General features: G+C 42.6%; 1 protein-coding gene across 5 annotated transcripts in view; it reads left to right on the forward strand.

The window, feature by feature from the left end:
• Nucleotides 1–17730, forward strand: part of P4ha1 (prolyl 4-hydroxylase subunit alpha 1) — a 111090-nt gene that overhangs the window by 54195 nt on the left and 39165 nt on the right. The window contains exons 1-2 of one of the 5 annotated variants that reach the window (XM_063279493.1): nucleotides 6206–6363; nucleotides 8104–8206. The exons of 1 other annotated variant lie outside the window; for it this stretch is intronic. The gene's annotated coding sequence lies outside the window, so the exon portion shown is untranslated. Of the gene's footprint in view, nucleotides 1–6141; nucleotides 6364–8103; nucleotides 8207–17730 lie in introns of those variants that run through there. 3 more of the 5 variants (XM_006256424.5, XM_006256425.4, NM_172062.2) reach the window with 3 other exon arrangements.

The raw sequence follows: 17730 nt of genomic DNA on the forward strand, positions 1-17730 counted from the left end.
CTTTAATCCTGGCACTCGGGAAGCTGAGGCAGGAGGACTGTCTGCAATGGATTGCATACCAGCATGGGCTAGAATTAGAGTCTGTCTCATGCCCCCAAACAGAGTCAGGAATAGAGCATCCATCTGACCTTGCTTCCTTCCTGCTCCATCTCTGACTGTGGCTAGAAAGGGCCTCAGTTCTTGAGAAGCTCTGTATTCAGATTAACTTCAGGGGTAATCCAGGCCCACATTCCCAGCTCAAAGGGCCTCAATTTAACCATAGTTACAAAGTTCATTTGCACATACTTGGACACACAGGTTCTAGGTATTAGAAAGTGACTTTTTTTTTTTAGGGTTGTTATTGCCACCACAGTGGCATCTGCTCCTCCTGAGGCTACACTATGGATGTGGTGAACTCACTATCCCAGCGTGGCCTCTATCAGCATCAGTACCAGGATGTTACTGCTCTCTCCCCATTGCAGCTAAACTCTAATATCCCCCATCTCTTGACCTTCAAGAGAAGGCAGAAAGGTCCCATCACTCTTGCTCCCACGATCGACCCCTGTTGGCTTATAGAGGATTCCAAAAGTCTCTTCTTAGGGACCTAGCAACAGCTACCGTTAACAACCTGTGCCACTGCCAGATGCAGGTTGCCTGGCTTATAAAAGCAGGCTTGCTAGCCTATCTCTCTCTCTCACACACTTTCTCTCTTTCTGTTCCCACGCGTTCCTGGCCGGCCTCTTTCTGTCCTTCTCTGTACTACCCCCCCACCCTCCTCTGCTCTTGTGGTTCCGCCCAGGTCTGTCTGCCCCTATCCCATCTCCAGGTCCTCCTCATTCCCCTTCTTCCCCCAAATAAACCTCCGTTATACCAGGTCTGTCTCATGGTGTGATTTCTCAGGGGGACACCTTGGCATGGACCCAACCGATACTCCGTTACCTCCACCCACTGCTGCATTATTTCATAACAATTCCGATGGGCTCCAAGACATGTCATCACCAAAAGCCTCTCCTCTTACGCTTTCCTTTGTTGAAAGTAAATAATATACTACTTGCTGCTGAAAATACTTCAGTGCCTTCTCATTATACTTGTTCCAGCACCAAAAAGCAATGTTTATAAGCCTTTTATGCCTCTCTAATCTCTCCTAGGACTTCCTTCCTTTTTTACTACACTATAGCTATACGGAAGTCCTCTCGATTCCTCAAGTGTTCCAAGGTTTTCTTGTCACATGATTCAAAAAATACACTGGTTCCCCCTTTGAGACCGTTCTTTGAGTCGTTCTCACTCTCAGGCCTGGGTTTAAATGTTACTTCTTGAGCCAGTTTCCTTGTGACCCTTATCTATTCTCATAGCCCCTGGATATTTCCTTAATGTTTTCACTTATCAGAATATGCATAAGGGGCCTGGAGAGGCAGCTTAGTGCTTATGAGCATGCTTGTTCTAGCTGAAGACTCGGTGCCAACATCCAGCTTCTCACAACTGCTTATACCTTCGGCTTCATGGAAATCCAATGCTTCTGGCCTCTGTTCTCTCTCTCTCTCTCTCTCTCTCTCTCTCTCTCTCTCTCTCTCTCTCACACACACACACACACACACACACACACACAGATATATGCACACTCATGCACATACACACAATTTAAAGTAAAATTAAGTCTTTTTTTTTTTTTTTTGGACAGACTCTCGCTACTGTCAAATCTAGAAACATCTCCCAACAGTTTGTTTACTCTAATGGCTTAAAAGAAATTGGGGGCGCTGGAGAGATGGCTCAGCGGTTAAGAGCACCCGACTGCTCTTCCAGAGGTCCTGAATTCAAATCCCAGCAACCACATGGTGGCTCACAACCATCTGTAAAGAGATCCGATGCCCTCTTCTGGTGTATCTGAAGACAGCTACAGTGTACTTATATATAATAAATGAATAAAGCTTAAAAAAAAAAAAAAGAAATTGGGGACATGTCGGATTCCTTCAAATGGATGGCACCCTTGTTTGCTGGAGAGTCCTGGCTGGTCTGGAACTTGCTAGATAGACTAGCTTGGCCTCAAACTCGCAGAGCTTCCCTCCACCTCTACCTCCTAAGTACTAGGATTAAAGGCATATGCTAACACACCATACAAAATATTTTCTAAAAATGTGTGTATTTTTCCTTATCTTGTATGCTGTTGGCTTCTTAGAAGGAGTCTGCGACCTATCACAGATGAATTGCATAGCTGGCATGAGCATAGTCTAGCTTGTATCAAGACAAATAAATACTCAATGGATAAATGCTTGCCCACTGCCATAGCACATTAGTGGCCCGGGGCCACCATATTCACCATTTTTTAATAGTATTTTGAGGAAGGCAGGGATTGACCGACTTTCAAAAGTAGGAGTGGGTAGATAGCTTAGAAGCATGACTCCATCTTAGAAACAAGATGCCCAACCACGGGGCTGAGAGTGAGACTTCTTATTTGACTGACTTTAAAAACAAGGAAGCTTGTCACTGGTGGATTCTTTTTTCTGAGGCTTGATTAACGTGAGTTGCTATTGGCCTATTTACTTTAAAATCTCCTCTGCTTATTGCAGCCATCCTTCCTAGAGAGTCTTTTTCAAAGAATAGTTATGACATTCACAAAGCATTCTCTTCCCAAAATAGTTGACCAATGAGCTACTTTGGGTGACGTCTTTAAATGCAAGAGGAATGGAGTTCTTGCAGGTTTACAGTAGGGCTGGTCCAGCATTGCTTGGTGTCTGGACATTCAGATGGGGTCATGACATTTTACTATCTTCCCTGTGACGTTCACTTTCACTCTAGCAGAGCAGAGGTAATCAGGCTGAGTAGCCATAGGCTTAGTAGGAAGTATCTTTTCAGGGCAAGCAAAAGACAAATATCTTCCAAAAATAGCAAACATCAGTGGTGCATTTGGGATACATTTTGTCCCTCCAAAGTTAAGAACTAGAGTTTTAGAACCCAATATAACAGTGTTAAGAGAATTCTCCTCTTTTAACCTGCTTCCTCCTCCTCCCTCCCTTCTTCCTATATTTTACCCTTTCTCACTGTATCCAACCATGAGATGCCATCTGCCATCTTGTGATACAGCATGAGGCCTTTGCCAGTTGAAGCCAGGTGGTCTTGAACTTAAACATCTCAAATTTGTGAGCCCACTACACCTGGCAAAATAGGATTTTAAAATCCATCGCCTGGCACAAATTTGTATTGGTTTTCTTTAACGATTTTACCCCTGATATTCTTTGTCTCTTAAGACGCGATAACGATTCAAGTTTCCATAGAGATCATTTAGAAAGTATGAGTGTCTGCATGATTTTTATGCTTGGTTGTCTCTTGAGGCCTAAAGAAGGTGTTGGATCCCCTGGGACTGGAGTGACAGATGCTGTGAGGGTATATGTGGGAGCTGGGAGTCAAACCAAAGTCCTTTGAAAGAGCAGCCAGTGCTTTTAACTGCTGAGCCATCTCTCTAACTCCTGTTTATAACTACTTTATGACATCATAAACATTTTGAAGATTGCCATCAAATCTGGAGACATCTCCAACAGTTTGTTCACTCTAATGACTTAACAAATATTTGGGGCATGTCAGATTTCTTTGAACAGATGGCACTCTTGTTTGCTGGAAGGTCCTTTAAATTCTGACAGAAGAGAACTTCCTTTTATTAAATCTTTAAAATAGCGTACATCCAGCCTGGATTGTTGGCGATTGCTGTCCTCCCAGCCCTAACATCTTAAGCTGACTATCCAGAGTGAGGACTCGGATTTTTGCACTGTCAGTTACAGGGCAGACCTCCCATGGAAAGGAATAGAGAAGCTGCTGGATCCCCTTTGAGGAACTGATCTGAAAAAGAAAAATTAAAAGGAACTTGCTAATTTTGACGTAAGGCAGGAGAATTATCACAATTTCAAGGCCAGCTATATAATAACCTTCCACTCTCTTAGCCTATATATAGTGTGAGACCCTGATGCTAAAAACAAAACAAAAACAACAAGCAGCCAGGCAGTGGTGGTACTCGTGCTACCAAGCCAAGCAGCCAGGCAGTGGTGGTACACGTGCACGCTTCTGTGGAGCTACACATTCCACAGCACATCTTTTTGACTCTAGAATGAGCATACATTCGATGTAAGACGTCTGCTCTTGAACCTCTCTCTCATAATCTTGGGAGAGCCAGCCCAACGGGTGGGAAGAGTATTCTTGGAAGCTTGGGCATCTGGCAACATCCTAACCACAGATAGAAGAGACTCAGGCTACGAAAATAAACCTTCCTAAATTCAAACCAAATGTAACCCTAGTTCAATTTTAGCAGAAGATTTTAAATGCCTGCCAGCAACTCCAACACCTTCAGTCAAGAGGAAGTGTGGCAGAGGGAGAGTTCCTGAGGGTGAACAAGAACTGTAAAACTGTCTTACTTTTACAAAATTTATAAAAGCATGTGGTCACGCAGACATATTGCTAAGATCCCTCCTAGGATCTTGGAAGGGAGAACTGACAATTTGAATTCCCAGCACTGAAGCTTCACTGACTGACTACAGGGTCTGGAGACATCCTTTGAAACATATTAAGTATTAAAAGAGCGTTTATATGGATCATATCTGGCAGCATTTACTGCAGTGGGAGTTTAAAAACATGTAAATTAACTGTATTAGTAATATAATTTTAAAAACAATTATATTACACGTTAAGAGAACAACATTTTTAATAAAAACATCTTAAGAGTATTAGCAGGATGTGTGTGTGGTTTTTGGGTTTTTGTTTTTTGTTTTTTTTTGTTTTTTTTTTTCTGTAAATTCTCTTACTGGCCTGGTTGGGATATGCTGCACACTTAAACCATGACAAAGGAGCTGTAGTCTCTGGAAAATTCAACTGCGTTGTCATTATAGTAAAAGAATCAAAATCTCCCTACAAAAACATTTTTGGCTTTGCTGCCCCTCACTAGACTCACAGAACCACACCTTTAGAAGCTGTTACTTTCGGATGCCTGAAGCTCTGTCTATCTGTATCAGATAAGTGACAATCAGTTCCATACTTTAGCAAACAAGGAAAACTTTACAGTTTTAAATGAATAACAAATGTTAAAGTCTTTCTTTCACTGACAAGGATTAAATTATCTACGACATTGTCCTTATTTCCAGTTACTACGGCTTCCTTCTTTAAAACTACAACTAAGCTTAAACACAGTTAGTGCCTTACTTACATAGTGTGCTCAATAGTATTTTTTAAAGATTTAATTTTATTAATTTTAACTATGTATGTGTCTTGTGTGCTTAAATACTGGTGCTCTTGGAAGCCCAGAGCGGTTGGATCTGCTGGAGCGGGGATTACAGGATGTTGTGAGCCACCCTCAGCATGGTGCTGGGAACTGAAACCTTAGCTGTTGTGCCACATCTCCAAACTTACTGTTGTTGGGGCTTGTTTCTGTGCTGGTTTGTTTGAGTGTAGGAAATAAAAGCGTAGGTAATAAAAAAGGCCCTTTTCCGCTCTAGGTAAATGCTCAAAAACCAACATCCTGGCACACGCCCTCTCCACCACCATTATATGTTTCCAAGTTCTCCTGAATCCTAGGCATATGCTAAGTAAGTGCTTTTTCATTCATTATCTCATTTCTCACAGCAATTCTAGGGGACAGATAATAATATTGTTTTCCTTCTTTGCAGACCTAGATGCCGGGAAGTTAAAATCTAACTTTAGACCAGAGTGGGTTAGAATTTAACCCCAGGTGACACTCAAATGCAACCTCTTAGTCACCGATAAAATATGCGGATGGGAGACTAAGCGAAATCCTTGTGTTCAGAAGTGTAAAAAGATGCTTACTAAAGCAAACCCCACTACGGGCCAAGACAGCCCCGACAGCCACCCCGGACACACGGTCTTATTTCCCACTCCACAACTCCACTTTATTTCCTACAGTTTTATAAGCCTCTCCTAGTTTTGCAGAACTGTCCTTCCCGGTGGCTTCGAAGGCTGAGAACTGCCGCTGACCCTAAAATGAAGGCGCTAAATCCTACAAGGAATCGGGGGGTGGGGGGAACCCGTGGTAACTACGGTAACGGTGGCGTGGCAGGAGTTCTGCGCAGGCGCACTGCGTCCTCGCGTGGGCCAGCCTGGGCTTGGAACACCCCGGGCTTGGGCGACTCCCGAGTGGGTGGGAGGCCGGCGGCGCGCGCCTGCGCAGTGGCGCGGGTGCTGGTGTGACTGAGCGCACGTAGCGAGAGCTGTGGCCGCCCCGTTCTCGGCGCGCCGGCGCGGCTGGGGACTATAAAAGGCTCCTCTGGCTCCCTCTGCTGCCCAGTCGCACCGCCAGCAGGCTGAGCGCGGCAGGGAGCTACCTAGTGGGGACTACAGGCGACAGGACCGACCCGAGCCGAGCTGTCGCCTTCCTCACGGCCCGCTATCCAGGTGAGGCGCTCTTCCGATCTTGGGGTCCGATGCCAGGTTCCCGCGGACAGCCGGGGTCCCCTTGCTCTGGAGGCGGGGGTCAGCCCTTCCCACAGCCGCCCCCGGGTCTCCCTCGGCCCCGCACCCCCGAAGCCAGGCCGCCTCGCCGCTCGCCCGGCTTCCCTCGCCGTCCATTCCCACCCCCCCTGTCCTGCCTCTGGCTGGAGCTGCTGCAGCGGCTTGTGCCCCGCCCCAGCACTAGGACCTTCTTGAATGTTCCATCCCGGGCAGCCAGCCTCCCTGATGACTTGTGCAGCGGTACCTCGTCCTCCCCACTAAGCTGAGGGAAGCCGAGGGCGGACGGGCGGGGGTCTGGGCCGCCCCAGCCGCAGATGGTTAGCATGTGGCAATGGAGAAAACTGGCGGCGATTGCAGCTGGGGGCTGAGGCGCTGCATTTCGATCTCTCTCCCTTTTCCTTTTCACTTTTGGAAAGTGGAGCTGCGAAGTGGGATCTACTCAGAAGTTGGGACTGAACTTGTCTGTTGCGCTTCGCGGTGCTGTCTCAGCAAGTAGACATAGCCCGGGGCGCTGAGTTTAGCTGAGAAGTTGCTGTCATTCACACAGTTGGGGAAGCTGGCTTTTTCCTTCCTCTCCATCCCTGTGAATCACTTCAGGACACACGCGCCCGTCTCTGTATTCCTCTCTCCCTCTCCTCTCCTCTGGGTTTCCAATCTTCCCCACCTCCTCTGGTTCGGCTCACCCAGACCCCCTTTCCCTTTTCGTCCCTCACGCTCCCCTCCCCTTGCCGGGTCGAAAAATCAGTCCATTTTAGCCAAACCTTCCCTGGTTGTGTGAGAATTTTAAACTGGGTTTTGTGGTTGGCCCCAGATGGATGCTTAGTGTGAGGAAGTATGATTAAATACGAGGTAGTTTCTCCTAAAGTGTGGGAGTTTGGTACAAAGGCAGGTTTTGGACGCTAGCATCTTAAGCTAACCTCCTCAAATGAGGACTCGGGGTTTTGCACCGTTGTTGATAGGAAATAGCCTCCTTAGAAAGGAGTGGAGAAGCTTCTGGATCCTCTTTTACGAAATGATTTTTAAAAAACTAAAAGGGACCTGCCAGTTTCGACTTAATTCGAGAGCTATGGCTCTTGGACTTTTCCTTGGAATGCACTCTGGAGGGATGGAATAGCCACTACGTGAGTGGGGGAGGGGGAAGACGTGGCAACGCTGTTCTTTCATCAACTTTTTTTTTTAAGGTTGAAGGGAAAAAACTCATTTCCCTTCTCAGGTTTAGATGTAGCTTATGAATGGAACTAGTCTATTCCTAAAATAATCGCATTAAAAATTACTCCTGCATAACAGGAACATAGAAAATTGAATTTAAAAGATACACAAAAGGATTATTTTGATTATTTCTAGAGAGAAAATAGATTTTAAGCAGTAAGTAGAAGCTGAAAGTGAACAGGCTTGAATATTTTTATCTTGATTTGAAATAGGAGTAGCTGTGATTTCTTTTTCTTTCATCTCTCCTCAGCGACTGATTTTCTTTAACTTTAGACTTTACCCTGATTGTCATTTCAGAATCTTAAATATGAATTGAAGGTTTTACCTTTTCCTTTTGTAGGAAGGATAGATTTTTGTTCCTTTAAAAGGTCACACACGACAGTTTGATTTTGGAATATTGTGCCTAGTGTTTTTCTGAGGGCAGATGCCTTTTGGATTTACAGACTAAGAAAAAGACTGCTATTTCTCTTTTAGGTGGATAAAGCTGTTTCCATTGTTAGACTGAAGTGAGTTCTATTTTGAAATAAAGCTGACACTTTGATGAAAGGATTGGGCATTTTGTCACTTTGTAACCCAGGTAGGAAAATAGGTGAAAAACAAGTATGACTTGTAATTGTAAAAACTAAATATTGAAAAAAAATGTAAAAACAATTATAGCCAGGTGGTGGTGGTGTATGTCTTTAATCCTGGGACTTGGGAGGCAGAGGCAATTGGATCTCTTGTGAGTTCGAGGCTAGCCTGGTCTACAGAGTGAGTTCAGGGCTCTCAGGGCCACACAGAGAAACTCTTATCTCCAAAACAAACAAACCACCCAACCAAAAAAACAACAAAACAAAAACTGGAGGAGGAGGAGGGGGAGGGGTGGAGGGGGAAGAAGAGGAGGAGGAGGAGGAAGAGAAGAAGAAGAAGAAGAAGAAGAAGAAGAAGAAGAAGAAGAAGAAGAAGAAGAAGAAGAAGAAGAAGAAGAAGAAAGCTTTAGTTCTCCTGTGTATCACCACTGTTGCAATGAGCTGTAACTTTGTTAAGGAGACACTAATTTTCTGTTTCTGCAGAATGATTTATAGACTGACAAGCAGTGTTTTTCATGGAACAGTTAATTTCAAACATTTGCTTTCATGCCAGGGATGTAGTAAGAATGGAGACTTTATAAAGTTTGTGAACCTTAATTTCTATGGGAGGAATGCTTCGTTTTTAATAGATGATTAACCTGGGTGTAATTATTGTTAGATTAATTTGTGAGATCCAGAATGTTTTTCAGTCTATTTTTGAGGCTATGAAATCTCTTCAAAGTCTACAGCAAAGGAAGGGGCCTACCTAGATCAGAAAATACAAATGCATGTATTTCTATATAACTTATATATCATTTATGCCCCCACTCATGAGCTCTGTTGTAAGAATCCCTAAAAATTTAGGAATACATAGGCTTCTTGAGCAGACTTTCTTGGCTATTTCAGAAAGTTGAAGTGAGCATATATAGCAATTTCATTCAAGTATGAGGATGGCCTTAGTAAGCTATTGCTGAGATGTTTCTAACAGAGTAGTTTCTTCGAATTTGTTGAACTACTCTATTGTGAGCCAGTTACAGTATATCAGATTATGTCTTGTCCCGCCTTTCCCCCAACACTGTAACACTCTGAAGGTGAAAAAGCATGAAGAGAAGTAAAACGAATGGAATAGTCCTTGACGTTAATATTTATTGTCTGTCTTGTGGTGAGATCTTAAATCTTACTACTAAATCACTCTGTGGAATGTATGTATAAATATATGAATATATGAGAAGCCAAATAGGTATTATATATGTGAAATCAGGGTTTATATTGAGTAAAAATGTTTTTTATATAAACTTTATATAATTTGAAGCCGTGCTGTTGTTAGTTTTCCTTTAGCCAAAGAGATATTATGCCTGAATAAAGACCTAGGGAATTAAAAAAGATTCTCACTTAAGGTACCATAGGAATTTTGAAGCAGATTCGATAAATTCCTTTTCTTTGGATACTCAGTATAGCTGTTAGTATATTTAGCTGGGTGTTGGCTAAAAATACAGTACAAAGATTCATGCTTCTTACATAACCATCAACAGAATGAATTCTGCCTTAGATTTCTTCTGCTTCCTGTTTTTATATAAATGTGTTCATGTTTTGGTGGTTTATAGTTTTCTCAGTAATATTAAATCAGTATGATACCTCTGTTGTCATATATTTGAGCTGTTTGTTATAAATAGTCTAAAGGGAAGTCTGTAAATCAGTGGCTGTTTCGTTTACTTGGATGGTTGTAGTTAACTTTAACTGGCTTTCTTTTCATATCTATAACTAATTGGTTACTGGGGTGGATTTCTCATTGTAGCACTGGTTGACCTGGAACTTCCCTCAAACTCAGACCTGTCTGTGTCTGCCTCCTAAATGCTGGGATTAAAGACATAAGCCACCATGCCCCAGCCTTGTATTGGATATTTTTCTATTGTTATAACAAAATACACAAGGCTAGATAATAGGTAAAGAAAAGAGTTTTGTTTAGTTCATGAATCTGGAAGTCTGACGAGTAGGACATGAAAGTTATGATGATATCTGCCAACACGATGCGGTTAATTTACTCCATATGAGGTATGAGTAAGTTCTGAATGAAACAACCTATTTGGAATCATTCACATGTATTCTGCAACTGAAATTCATTTTCTTTTACTCTACTATGTATAACCTTTTTAAAAGATTTATTATTTTTATTGTGTGGGTGTTTTCCCTGCATCTTTGTGTGCTGTTCCTGCACAGGCCAGAAGAGTAAGGTCAGAAGCCTTGATAATGGAGGCTGAGGGTTGTTAGGCACCGTGTGAGTGCTGGGAAGCAAACTCCGGTCCTCTGTAAGAGCAACAAATGCTCTGAGCTGCTGCACCGTCATCCAGCTCTAGTACATGTGGTCTTAAGTTCGTGTGTCTTTTCTCCTCTTGAGAGCTGGTGTGGGAAAAGAGGAAACTGAAAACTAGAAAGAGCGGAGTTAGACCAGTGTAAGGAAAAAGGGAATTTAAGACAGCTAGTCCCAGCACTCCAAAGACAGAGGCAGGGGGAGCCCACGTTGAAGGCCAGTCTGGGCTACATAGTGGGAGCATACTTTAAATGAAAGGAAACACCCAGCACACTCTGTAGGGTGCCTTGGAGAGATGGAAGGTCGGTGAAGTGAACACTGAGGATGACTTTGTTTATTAAGACGATAGGAAGTGCTTCTGCTCTCTACTAACTTATCCGTCTTCTGATGGAATCGGTTATGGCCAGAGACAAGAGAATACGTAATCATCTGTATTGGGAATGACATGTGAACATGAAATGGCACATAATAGCAATTTTTCTCTCAGGTATGCAGAGTGCATTAAACCTCTCTAGATGTTTCCAACATGTGGTTAATAGTTTTCTTTTAGACTAGCAAAAAGTCTAAAATAAACAGTTGATAACCATAAGTCATAAAGCATTGGGCAGAGGGCTGAAGAGATGCTTAACTGTTGAGAGCACTGGCTGCTCTGTCAGAGGACCCAGGTTTGGCTCACATCACCACATAAACTCTCAAAACCATCTGTGGATCCAGGGCCCTCGCCTAACCCCCGAGGACACTCCATGCACATAGAATAAAGATACACCCATCTTTTAAAGGAGGGGGAAAGCATTATTAAGACTGTAGAAGAACAATATGTAGTTCCCTGTTGTCCACACGAGGTGCCTTCAAAGATTCCCAGGAGTATCAGAAACCTTGAGTGATGCAGTGTGGTTTTTGATATACATACTGAAGGAAAGCTTAGTTTGTAATTTAGGCACAATAAAAGATTAATACCAATAACTAAATAAAAAATTGTAGCAGATCATATGATAAACACTGTGTTTATTATCTCAAAATGTCTTGTTGAACATTACAGCTTTTTTCTTTCTTTTTTTTTTTTTTTTGGTTCTTTTTTTTCGGAGCTGGGGACCGAACCCAGGGCCTTGCGCTTCCTAGGTAAGCGCTCTACCACTGAGCTAAATCCCCAGCCCCTACAGCTTTTTTCTTACAGGGAAGAACTTTATGGCTCTTTTTTGTGTGTCTGAGATTCCAACATCACTACACTTGTGCGTAGAACATCTTAGTTCCTCCTGACACTCCAGTAACATTAAAAACTTGAGAAAAATACCACTATGTTTACTGTGTGTGTGTGTGTGTGGGGTGCATCTGTGTCACAATGTGTGCATGTACCATAGCATGTATGTGGGAAGTCACATAAAGAGGATAACTTTGAAGTTTGTAAAATTTTTAACTGTATTTTGTGTGCATGTTTGCCAATATATTGTCAAACCCTAGAGGACAATTTGGGGGTTTTTGTTGACCTCAAACTCAAGAGATCTACCTGGCTCGGCCTCCCCAGTACTGGGATTAAAGGTGTGTGCTACCACTGCCCAGAAATAGTGAATTTTTTAATATATACTCACCATAATTACAGAAATGGACTCTATAAACAGCTTGTTGGAAGAAGGTGCTTTTTAATAAGTGGAAACCAGTAAAGTTTTAATCGCTAATTTGTTGATGCTAATTCTTTTAAAGATTTATTTACTTATTATATGTAAGTATACTGTAGCTGTCTGTCCTCAGACAGACCAGAAGAGGGCATCAGATCTCATTACAGATGGTTGTGAGCCACCATGTGGTTGCTGGGATTTGAACTCAGGACCTCTGGAAGAGCAGTCAGTGCTCTTAACCTCTGAGCCATCTCTCCAGCCCTGATGCTAATCTTTTTATTTTCCTGGTTATAAATTTTATAAGATTCTTCACCACAGTACCTGATTTTATTGTCTGAATAGTTTCTCAAACTTCCAGATCATGAATTGTTCTCTGAATTATTTGCAACCCTTCAAAAGCAAAGTTGGCCCCAAATAATGATAATAACAGTCAGCAATTGTGACACCAACTATTGTAGACTTCTATTGAACTGCAGTGAGAAAGAACTATAGAGTTGGTTTTGTTAAGTTTTCGTTTCCTTTTCTTTTTTTAAAACTTGACACAGAATCTCTTTTTTTCTTTTTTTTTTTTTTTTTTTCCGGAGCTGGGGACCGAACCCAGGGCCTTGCGCTTGCTAGGCAAGCGCTCTACCACTGAGCTAAATCCCCAACCCCGACACAGAATCTCTTGATCTATAGCCTAGGCTGATCTCAAACTCAGGATCTTCAGGCCATAGGCTCTTGAGTGCTGGCCACAGCACATGATCACGCCCTCTCCTTAATAAATTAGTATAATAAGACAAGGTCCTAATTGTTTTGCTCAAGACTCTGTAGTCAGGTGAACACAAACTCCAGTCTTTTGATTGAGTCCTCTGAGTGCAGGGATTATAAGCATGAATTATGATACCTGGCTCTTTTTTTAAAGATTTTATTAATGTATATGAGTATACTGTAGCTGTCTTCAGATATACCAGAATCCATTACAGATAGTTGTGAGCCACCATGTGGTTGCTGGGAATTGAACTCAGGACCTCTGGAAGAGCAGTTGGTACTTTCAACCGCTGAGCCATCACTCCAGCTCTTTTCTTTTTTTTTTTTTTCCTTTTCATTTTCATTTTTTCGGAGCTGGGGACCGAACCCAGGGCCTTGTGCCTCCTAGGCAAGCGCTCTACCACTGAGCTAAATCCCCAACCCTCCAGCTTTTTTCTTATTTGCTGGTATTTTTGTTTGTTCATTTGTTGTTTTGAGATAACTATGTAGCTTTGGCTGGCCCAGAACTCACTCTGTAGACCAAGTTGGCCGCAGATTCTTGGATGATCCTCTTGCCTCTACCTCCTGGGGCTGAGTTTTCAGGTGGTGATGGCCACCATACTTGCCGTCTTTGTTTTATCTGTAGGAGAAACTTGAGAAGAATGTTACTGTTTATATGTAGCAGAGTACACAAGCAACATCAAGCATTGTGTGTACAACTGGATATTTGTTCCTTCTTTCCACAGTCTCTTTCCACTCTCTGCTCCCTCTTAATGTAGACTCTGCATCTGATTTCTAGTGAGCTTTGAGGTGAGGTGGCCACTTCTCCACCTTCTCGAAGTCCTTGGTTTTTTCCCATGTCCCTCATATAGCACATGTGTCTGCTTTTGCCTGATTGTATGTCTGTGTACATATGTGTGGTATCTGAAAAGGCCAGGAGAGGGTGTTCCATCCCCTGGAACTGGAGTTACGGAACACCTTGCTTATCCCCCTTCTTATTAAAGGGGCCACCAAATAAAGTAGGCATTATTAGTGAATCTTATTAATTTAGAATGCTTCTAATATCAAAATAACATTTTCAGGTTCTCTGTTCTGGGAAATGAGAATTCTTTTTTCTACATTAAATGTATGGGGCTGGGGCGATGACTCAGTGTACATAAATATACAATATACATAAAATAAATAAATGCTTCTTTAAAAACAAAGAAATGTATGTTTTAAGAGAGGATGTCTGTCTGAGTGCACTGTAGCTGTCTTCAGACACACCAGAAGAGGACATCAGATCCCATTACAGATGGTTGTGAGCCACCATGTGGTTGCTGGGATTTGAACTCAGGACCTCTAGAAGATCAGTCAGTGCTCTTAACCCCTGAGCCATTTCTCCAGCCCTGTTTTAGTCTCTTGAATACTTGAGTTGTAGCTGTGTGGCACCACACATGGTAAGAGATGACTACATGTTTCTAAGGTGCTTGAAACAATAAAGTCTGTTACATAGTTTGAAGAAGGCAGTCAGTCTCAGCTAGACGTGGCAGTCAGAGGTAGATCTCTGGGTTTGAAGCCAGCCTTGTCTACATAGTGAGTTGCAGGGCTACATAGAAAGACTCTTTCTCTAAAGTAAAATGCACAGTCCAAAAATAAAGGACAGTACCATTTAATAGTGATTCTTAACATTTTTTATTAAAATTTGATCATAGTATTAAAAATTGTCCATCAGAAACGTGATGAAAACCTATGAATGAAGTGAAGACAGATGGGGTTTGATGAAGGACCACAGGGAAGATTGGGAGTGGAACTAGTTCCTTTCGTCATTGCTTAGTTGTTTTGGAAAACATGTCCTATTTTGATTGAAGAGCATGCCAAGTCCAGTTACGCAGCACACGATAGAGGCCTTCACTAGGAACCAGAGTTTGCGTTGATTGTGAAAACTATCCCAAGATTAAAGGTGAACACAAGGCAGCAGCTAGGATGAGATCTGCCAGAGCTTTCTCAAAGGTTTGAGGCAAGTGGGGGGCGGGGCATGGAGAGACTTAAAAGGGCTTGTGGAGAAATTTTAATGTCAGGCAAAGTTGAAATTAGAATATCAAACATAATTTCATCTCTGCTGTTAAGATTTGGATGATGTGTCTCCGAGGGAGGAGTTTTCTTAAAATATTGCAACGTTTTAGAAGAAAAATATGAGGCTGAAAGGGTAGTGAGATTTCTGTCAGATACACTGCCCTAGTAATCCAGTAAATAGCTTGTACAATAATCAAGTCCTTTTCCTTTTGGTGTACAGTTTTGCTGTGTTTCTTAGGCTGACCTGGAACTTAGGTGACCCATGATGGTCTCAGATTTACAGTGTTTTGTTTCAGCCTCCTAAGTGCTGGGGTTACAGGTCTGCACTGCCACACCAGGCTCATAAATTATCTTCAATACATTTTTCATATTGCTACAGCACTGAGTTTGTCTTGGCGTCTGTGAAGCTTCTTGGTTCCTTTTCTGTTCCTCCCCTTCCTTCCCTCATCTCTTCTCCCAGCTCTCAGGAATCCTGAGATGGTTTTTTGTTTCTTTTAAGAGATTACATTCAGTATCTGGGAATTCAAAGCCAGCCTGGACTCTGCTCAAAAAGACCTAGATAAATAAATAATATAAAGTGAAAGTGATTACATTCACTTTGAATTCTAGTCCATGCTTGGAAACTTTGGAGCAGAAGTCATTTGTGTCTCACTTTTCTTTGATGCTGTATTATCTCTTAGGAAGCTTGACTCTTTTTTTTTTTTAATATTTTATTTATTTACTATACATGAGTACACTGTAGCTGCCTTCAGACACACCAGAAGAGGGCATCAGATCTCATTACAGATGGTTGTGAGCCACCATGTGGTTGCTGGGATTTGAACTCAGGACCTCGGGAAGAGCAGTCAGTGCTCTTAACCACTGAGCCATCTCTCCAGCCCAGGAAGCTTGACTCTTAACTACTCTGTTGTATTTGCTTTGTGGACTTCGAAGAGGGAAGAGAGATAGATGGAAGTCGGACAGTATAATTAAGAAAAGCATTATGTTGAAACAAGTGATTAATAAAGCTGTCTCCCTCGTAGCATGCCGCGTAGGCTGTGCAGTGACTGTAGCTAATTGAGACATAGGATTAGAACACATTAGGAACCATTCAGTAGACTGAGTCTATTTTCCCAAAAGAAAAACTGAAGAGTAAAGCCCATCTTAAAGAGAGAGTTCTGTTTTTGTGATTTCAATGTTTGTCTATATCCAGTGGCTCTTAAAGCATTGTCATCAGACGAGCACCGGGAAATGTGTACAAATGATCTGTTTACTCCAGACCTTAGATGGCTCTGTGTTGGGAGCATTTATCTATAGCACTGACATCTAGTGGTCGCTTGTATTACTACCACCTTTAGCTTTCTTCTGACATCTTTACTAGGTCATAGTTGATAAGCATGTTAATAAGATGTCTTTACTCCACCAATCCCCCGAGGACAAGTCCTTAGCCATGCTGTCTGTTTTGTACTTAAGGCAAGTGCCTTTGTTCCCCGGGGTTCCCGTACTATCAATGAGGTGTTCCTGCAATAAAGGCTGATTGAGAAGGATTCAATGGTGTTGCGTCTTCCTTGCCGGTCGCGCGACAGCTCTGATGAGCAGAGTTTGAGAACTTAGCTCTATGGCAGTAATGAGCTTTGCTTGCTGACCGTTCTGCGTGATGCTGTGTAGGCCGATTCTATATTGCACACGGTAGAATCCAATTTAAAGTAGCTTGAAAAAAAGAATTATCTAAGAGGCCTCCTCAGATACTGGGAAATTCTTGGTGTGTGTGACTGATTCAGTCCACAGGTTGTAAAGAGTAAGAGACCTTGTGATTAGAAATACTTTTTTTTTTTTTTTTGGTTCTTTTTTTTGGGCCTTGCGCTTCCTAGGTAAGTGCTCTACCACTGAGCTAAATCCCCAGCCCCTAGAAATACTTCTAAATACTCAGGTCTTCAGGTTGGTGGCAAGCACCTTTGCCTACTGAACTATTTCAGTGGCCCCATACAACCTAACCATCTGGATTGTGATAAGTTCTGTTCTCCCCCCATCCCCACCCCTCCTGTTGGTGTATATGTAGACTGTAGTTAGAAGATAACCGCAGGTGGCAGTTCTTACCTTCCACCCTGCTTGTAACCCGACCTCTGTTTTTTTTGCTGTTGTATATACAGGCTAGCTAGCCTACTAGTTCCCAGCTTCCTGGGATTTTCCTGTCGTTGTCTCCTATAGGAAAGTGGATGATAGATACCAATTCTAGGGACAAACTCAGGACAAACCATGTTGTCCATTGAGTTGCCTCCTTAGCCTTGATTTCTGATACAAAAAAAATGTGTGCGTATGTGTCCCGTGTGTGTCCCCGTGTGTGTCCCCGTGTGTGTCCGTGCAGGTACCTGCAGAGGCCTGAGGAGGTAGATTCTCAGGAGCTGGAGTTACAGGTGGTATGAGCTTCCTAGTGTGGGTGCTGGGAACTAAATTCAGATCCTCTATAAGAGCAGTACATATCTAAACTCCTGAGCCATCACGCCATCACACCATCATGCCATCACTCTAGCCCCTTCTTATTTTTGAGATAAGATCTCACTATGAAGATCAGGATGGTCTTGAACTCACAGATATCTGGCTGCCTCTGTTTCCTGAGTTCTGGGGTTTTAAGTGTGTGAGCTATCACACCTAGTTCATTTGTTTGTTTGTTTGTTTAATGTATTTGCTGGGTGGGTGGGGTTGTGTCCTGATGTGTGTGTGGCGTCAGCTCTAGCCTTCGACAGTGTGGAGTCTGAGGCTGAACTCGCTCATTGTTGGTAAGTGCCTTTACCCACTGAGCCACCTGTTTTCTTATTTTTAAGTTTATAAATTCCCAGCTTTCAGAGCCCTTATAACTTGTTTTGTTACA

Source organism: Rattus norvegicus, chromosome 20 (assembly GCF_036323735.1).
Source record: "Rattus norvegicus strain BN/NHsdMcwi chromosome 20, GRCr8, whole genome shotgun sequence".
NCBI lineage: Eukaryota > Metazoa > Chordata > Mammalia > Rodentia > Muridae > Rattus > Rattus norvegicus.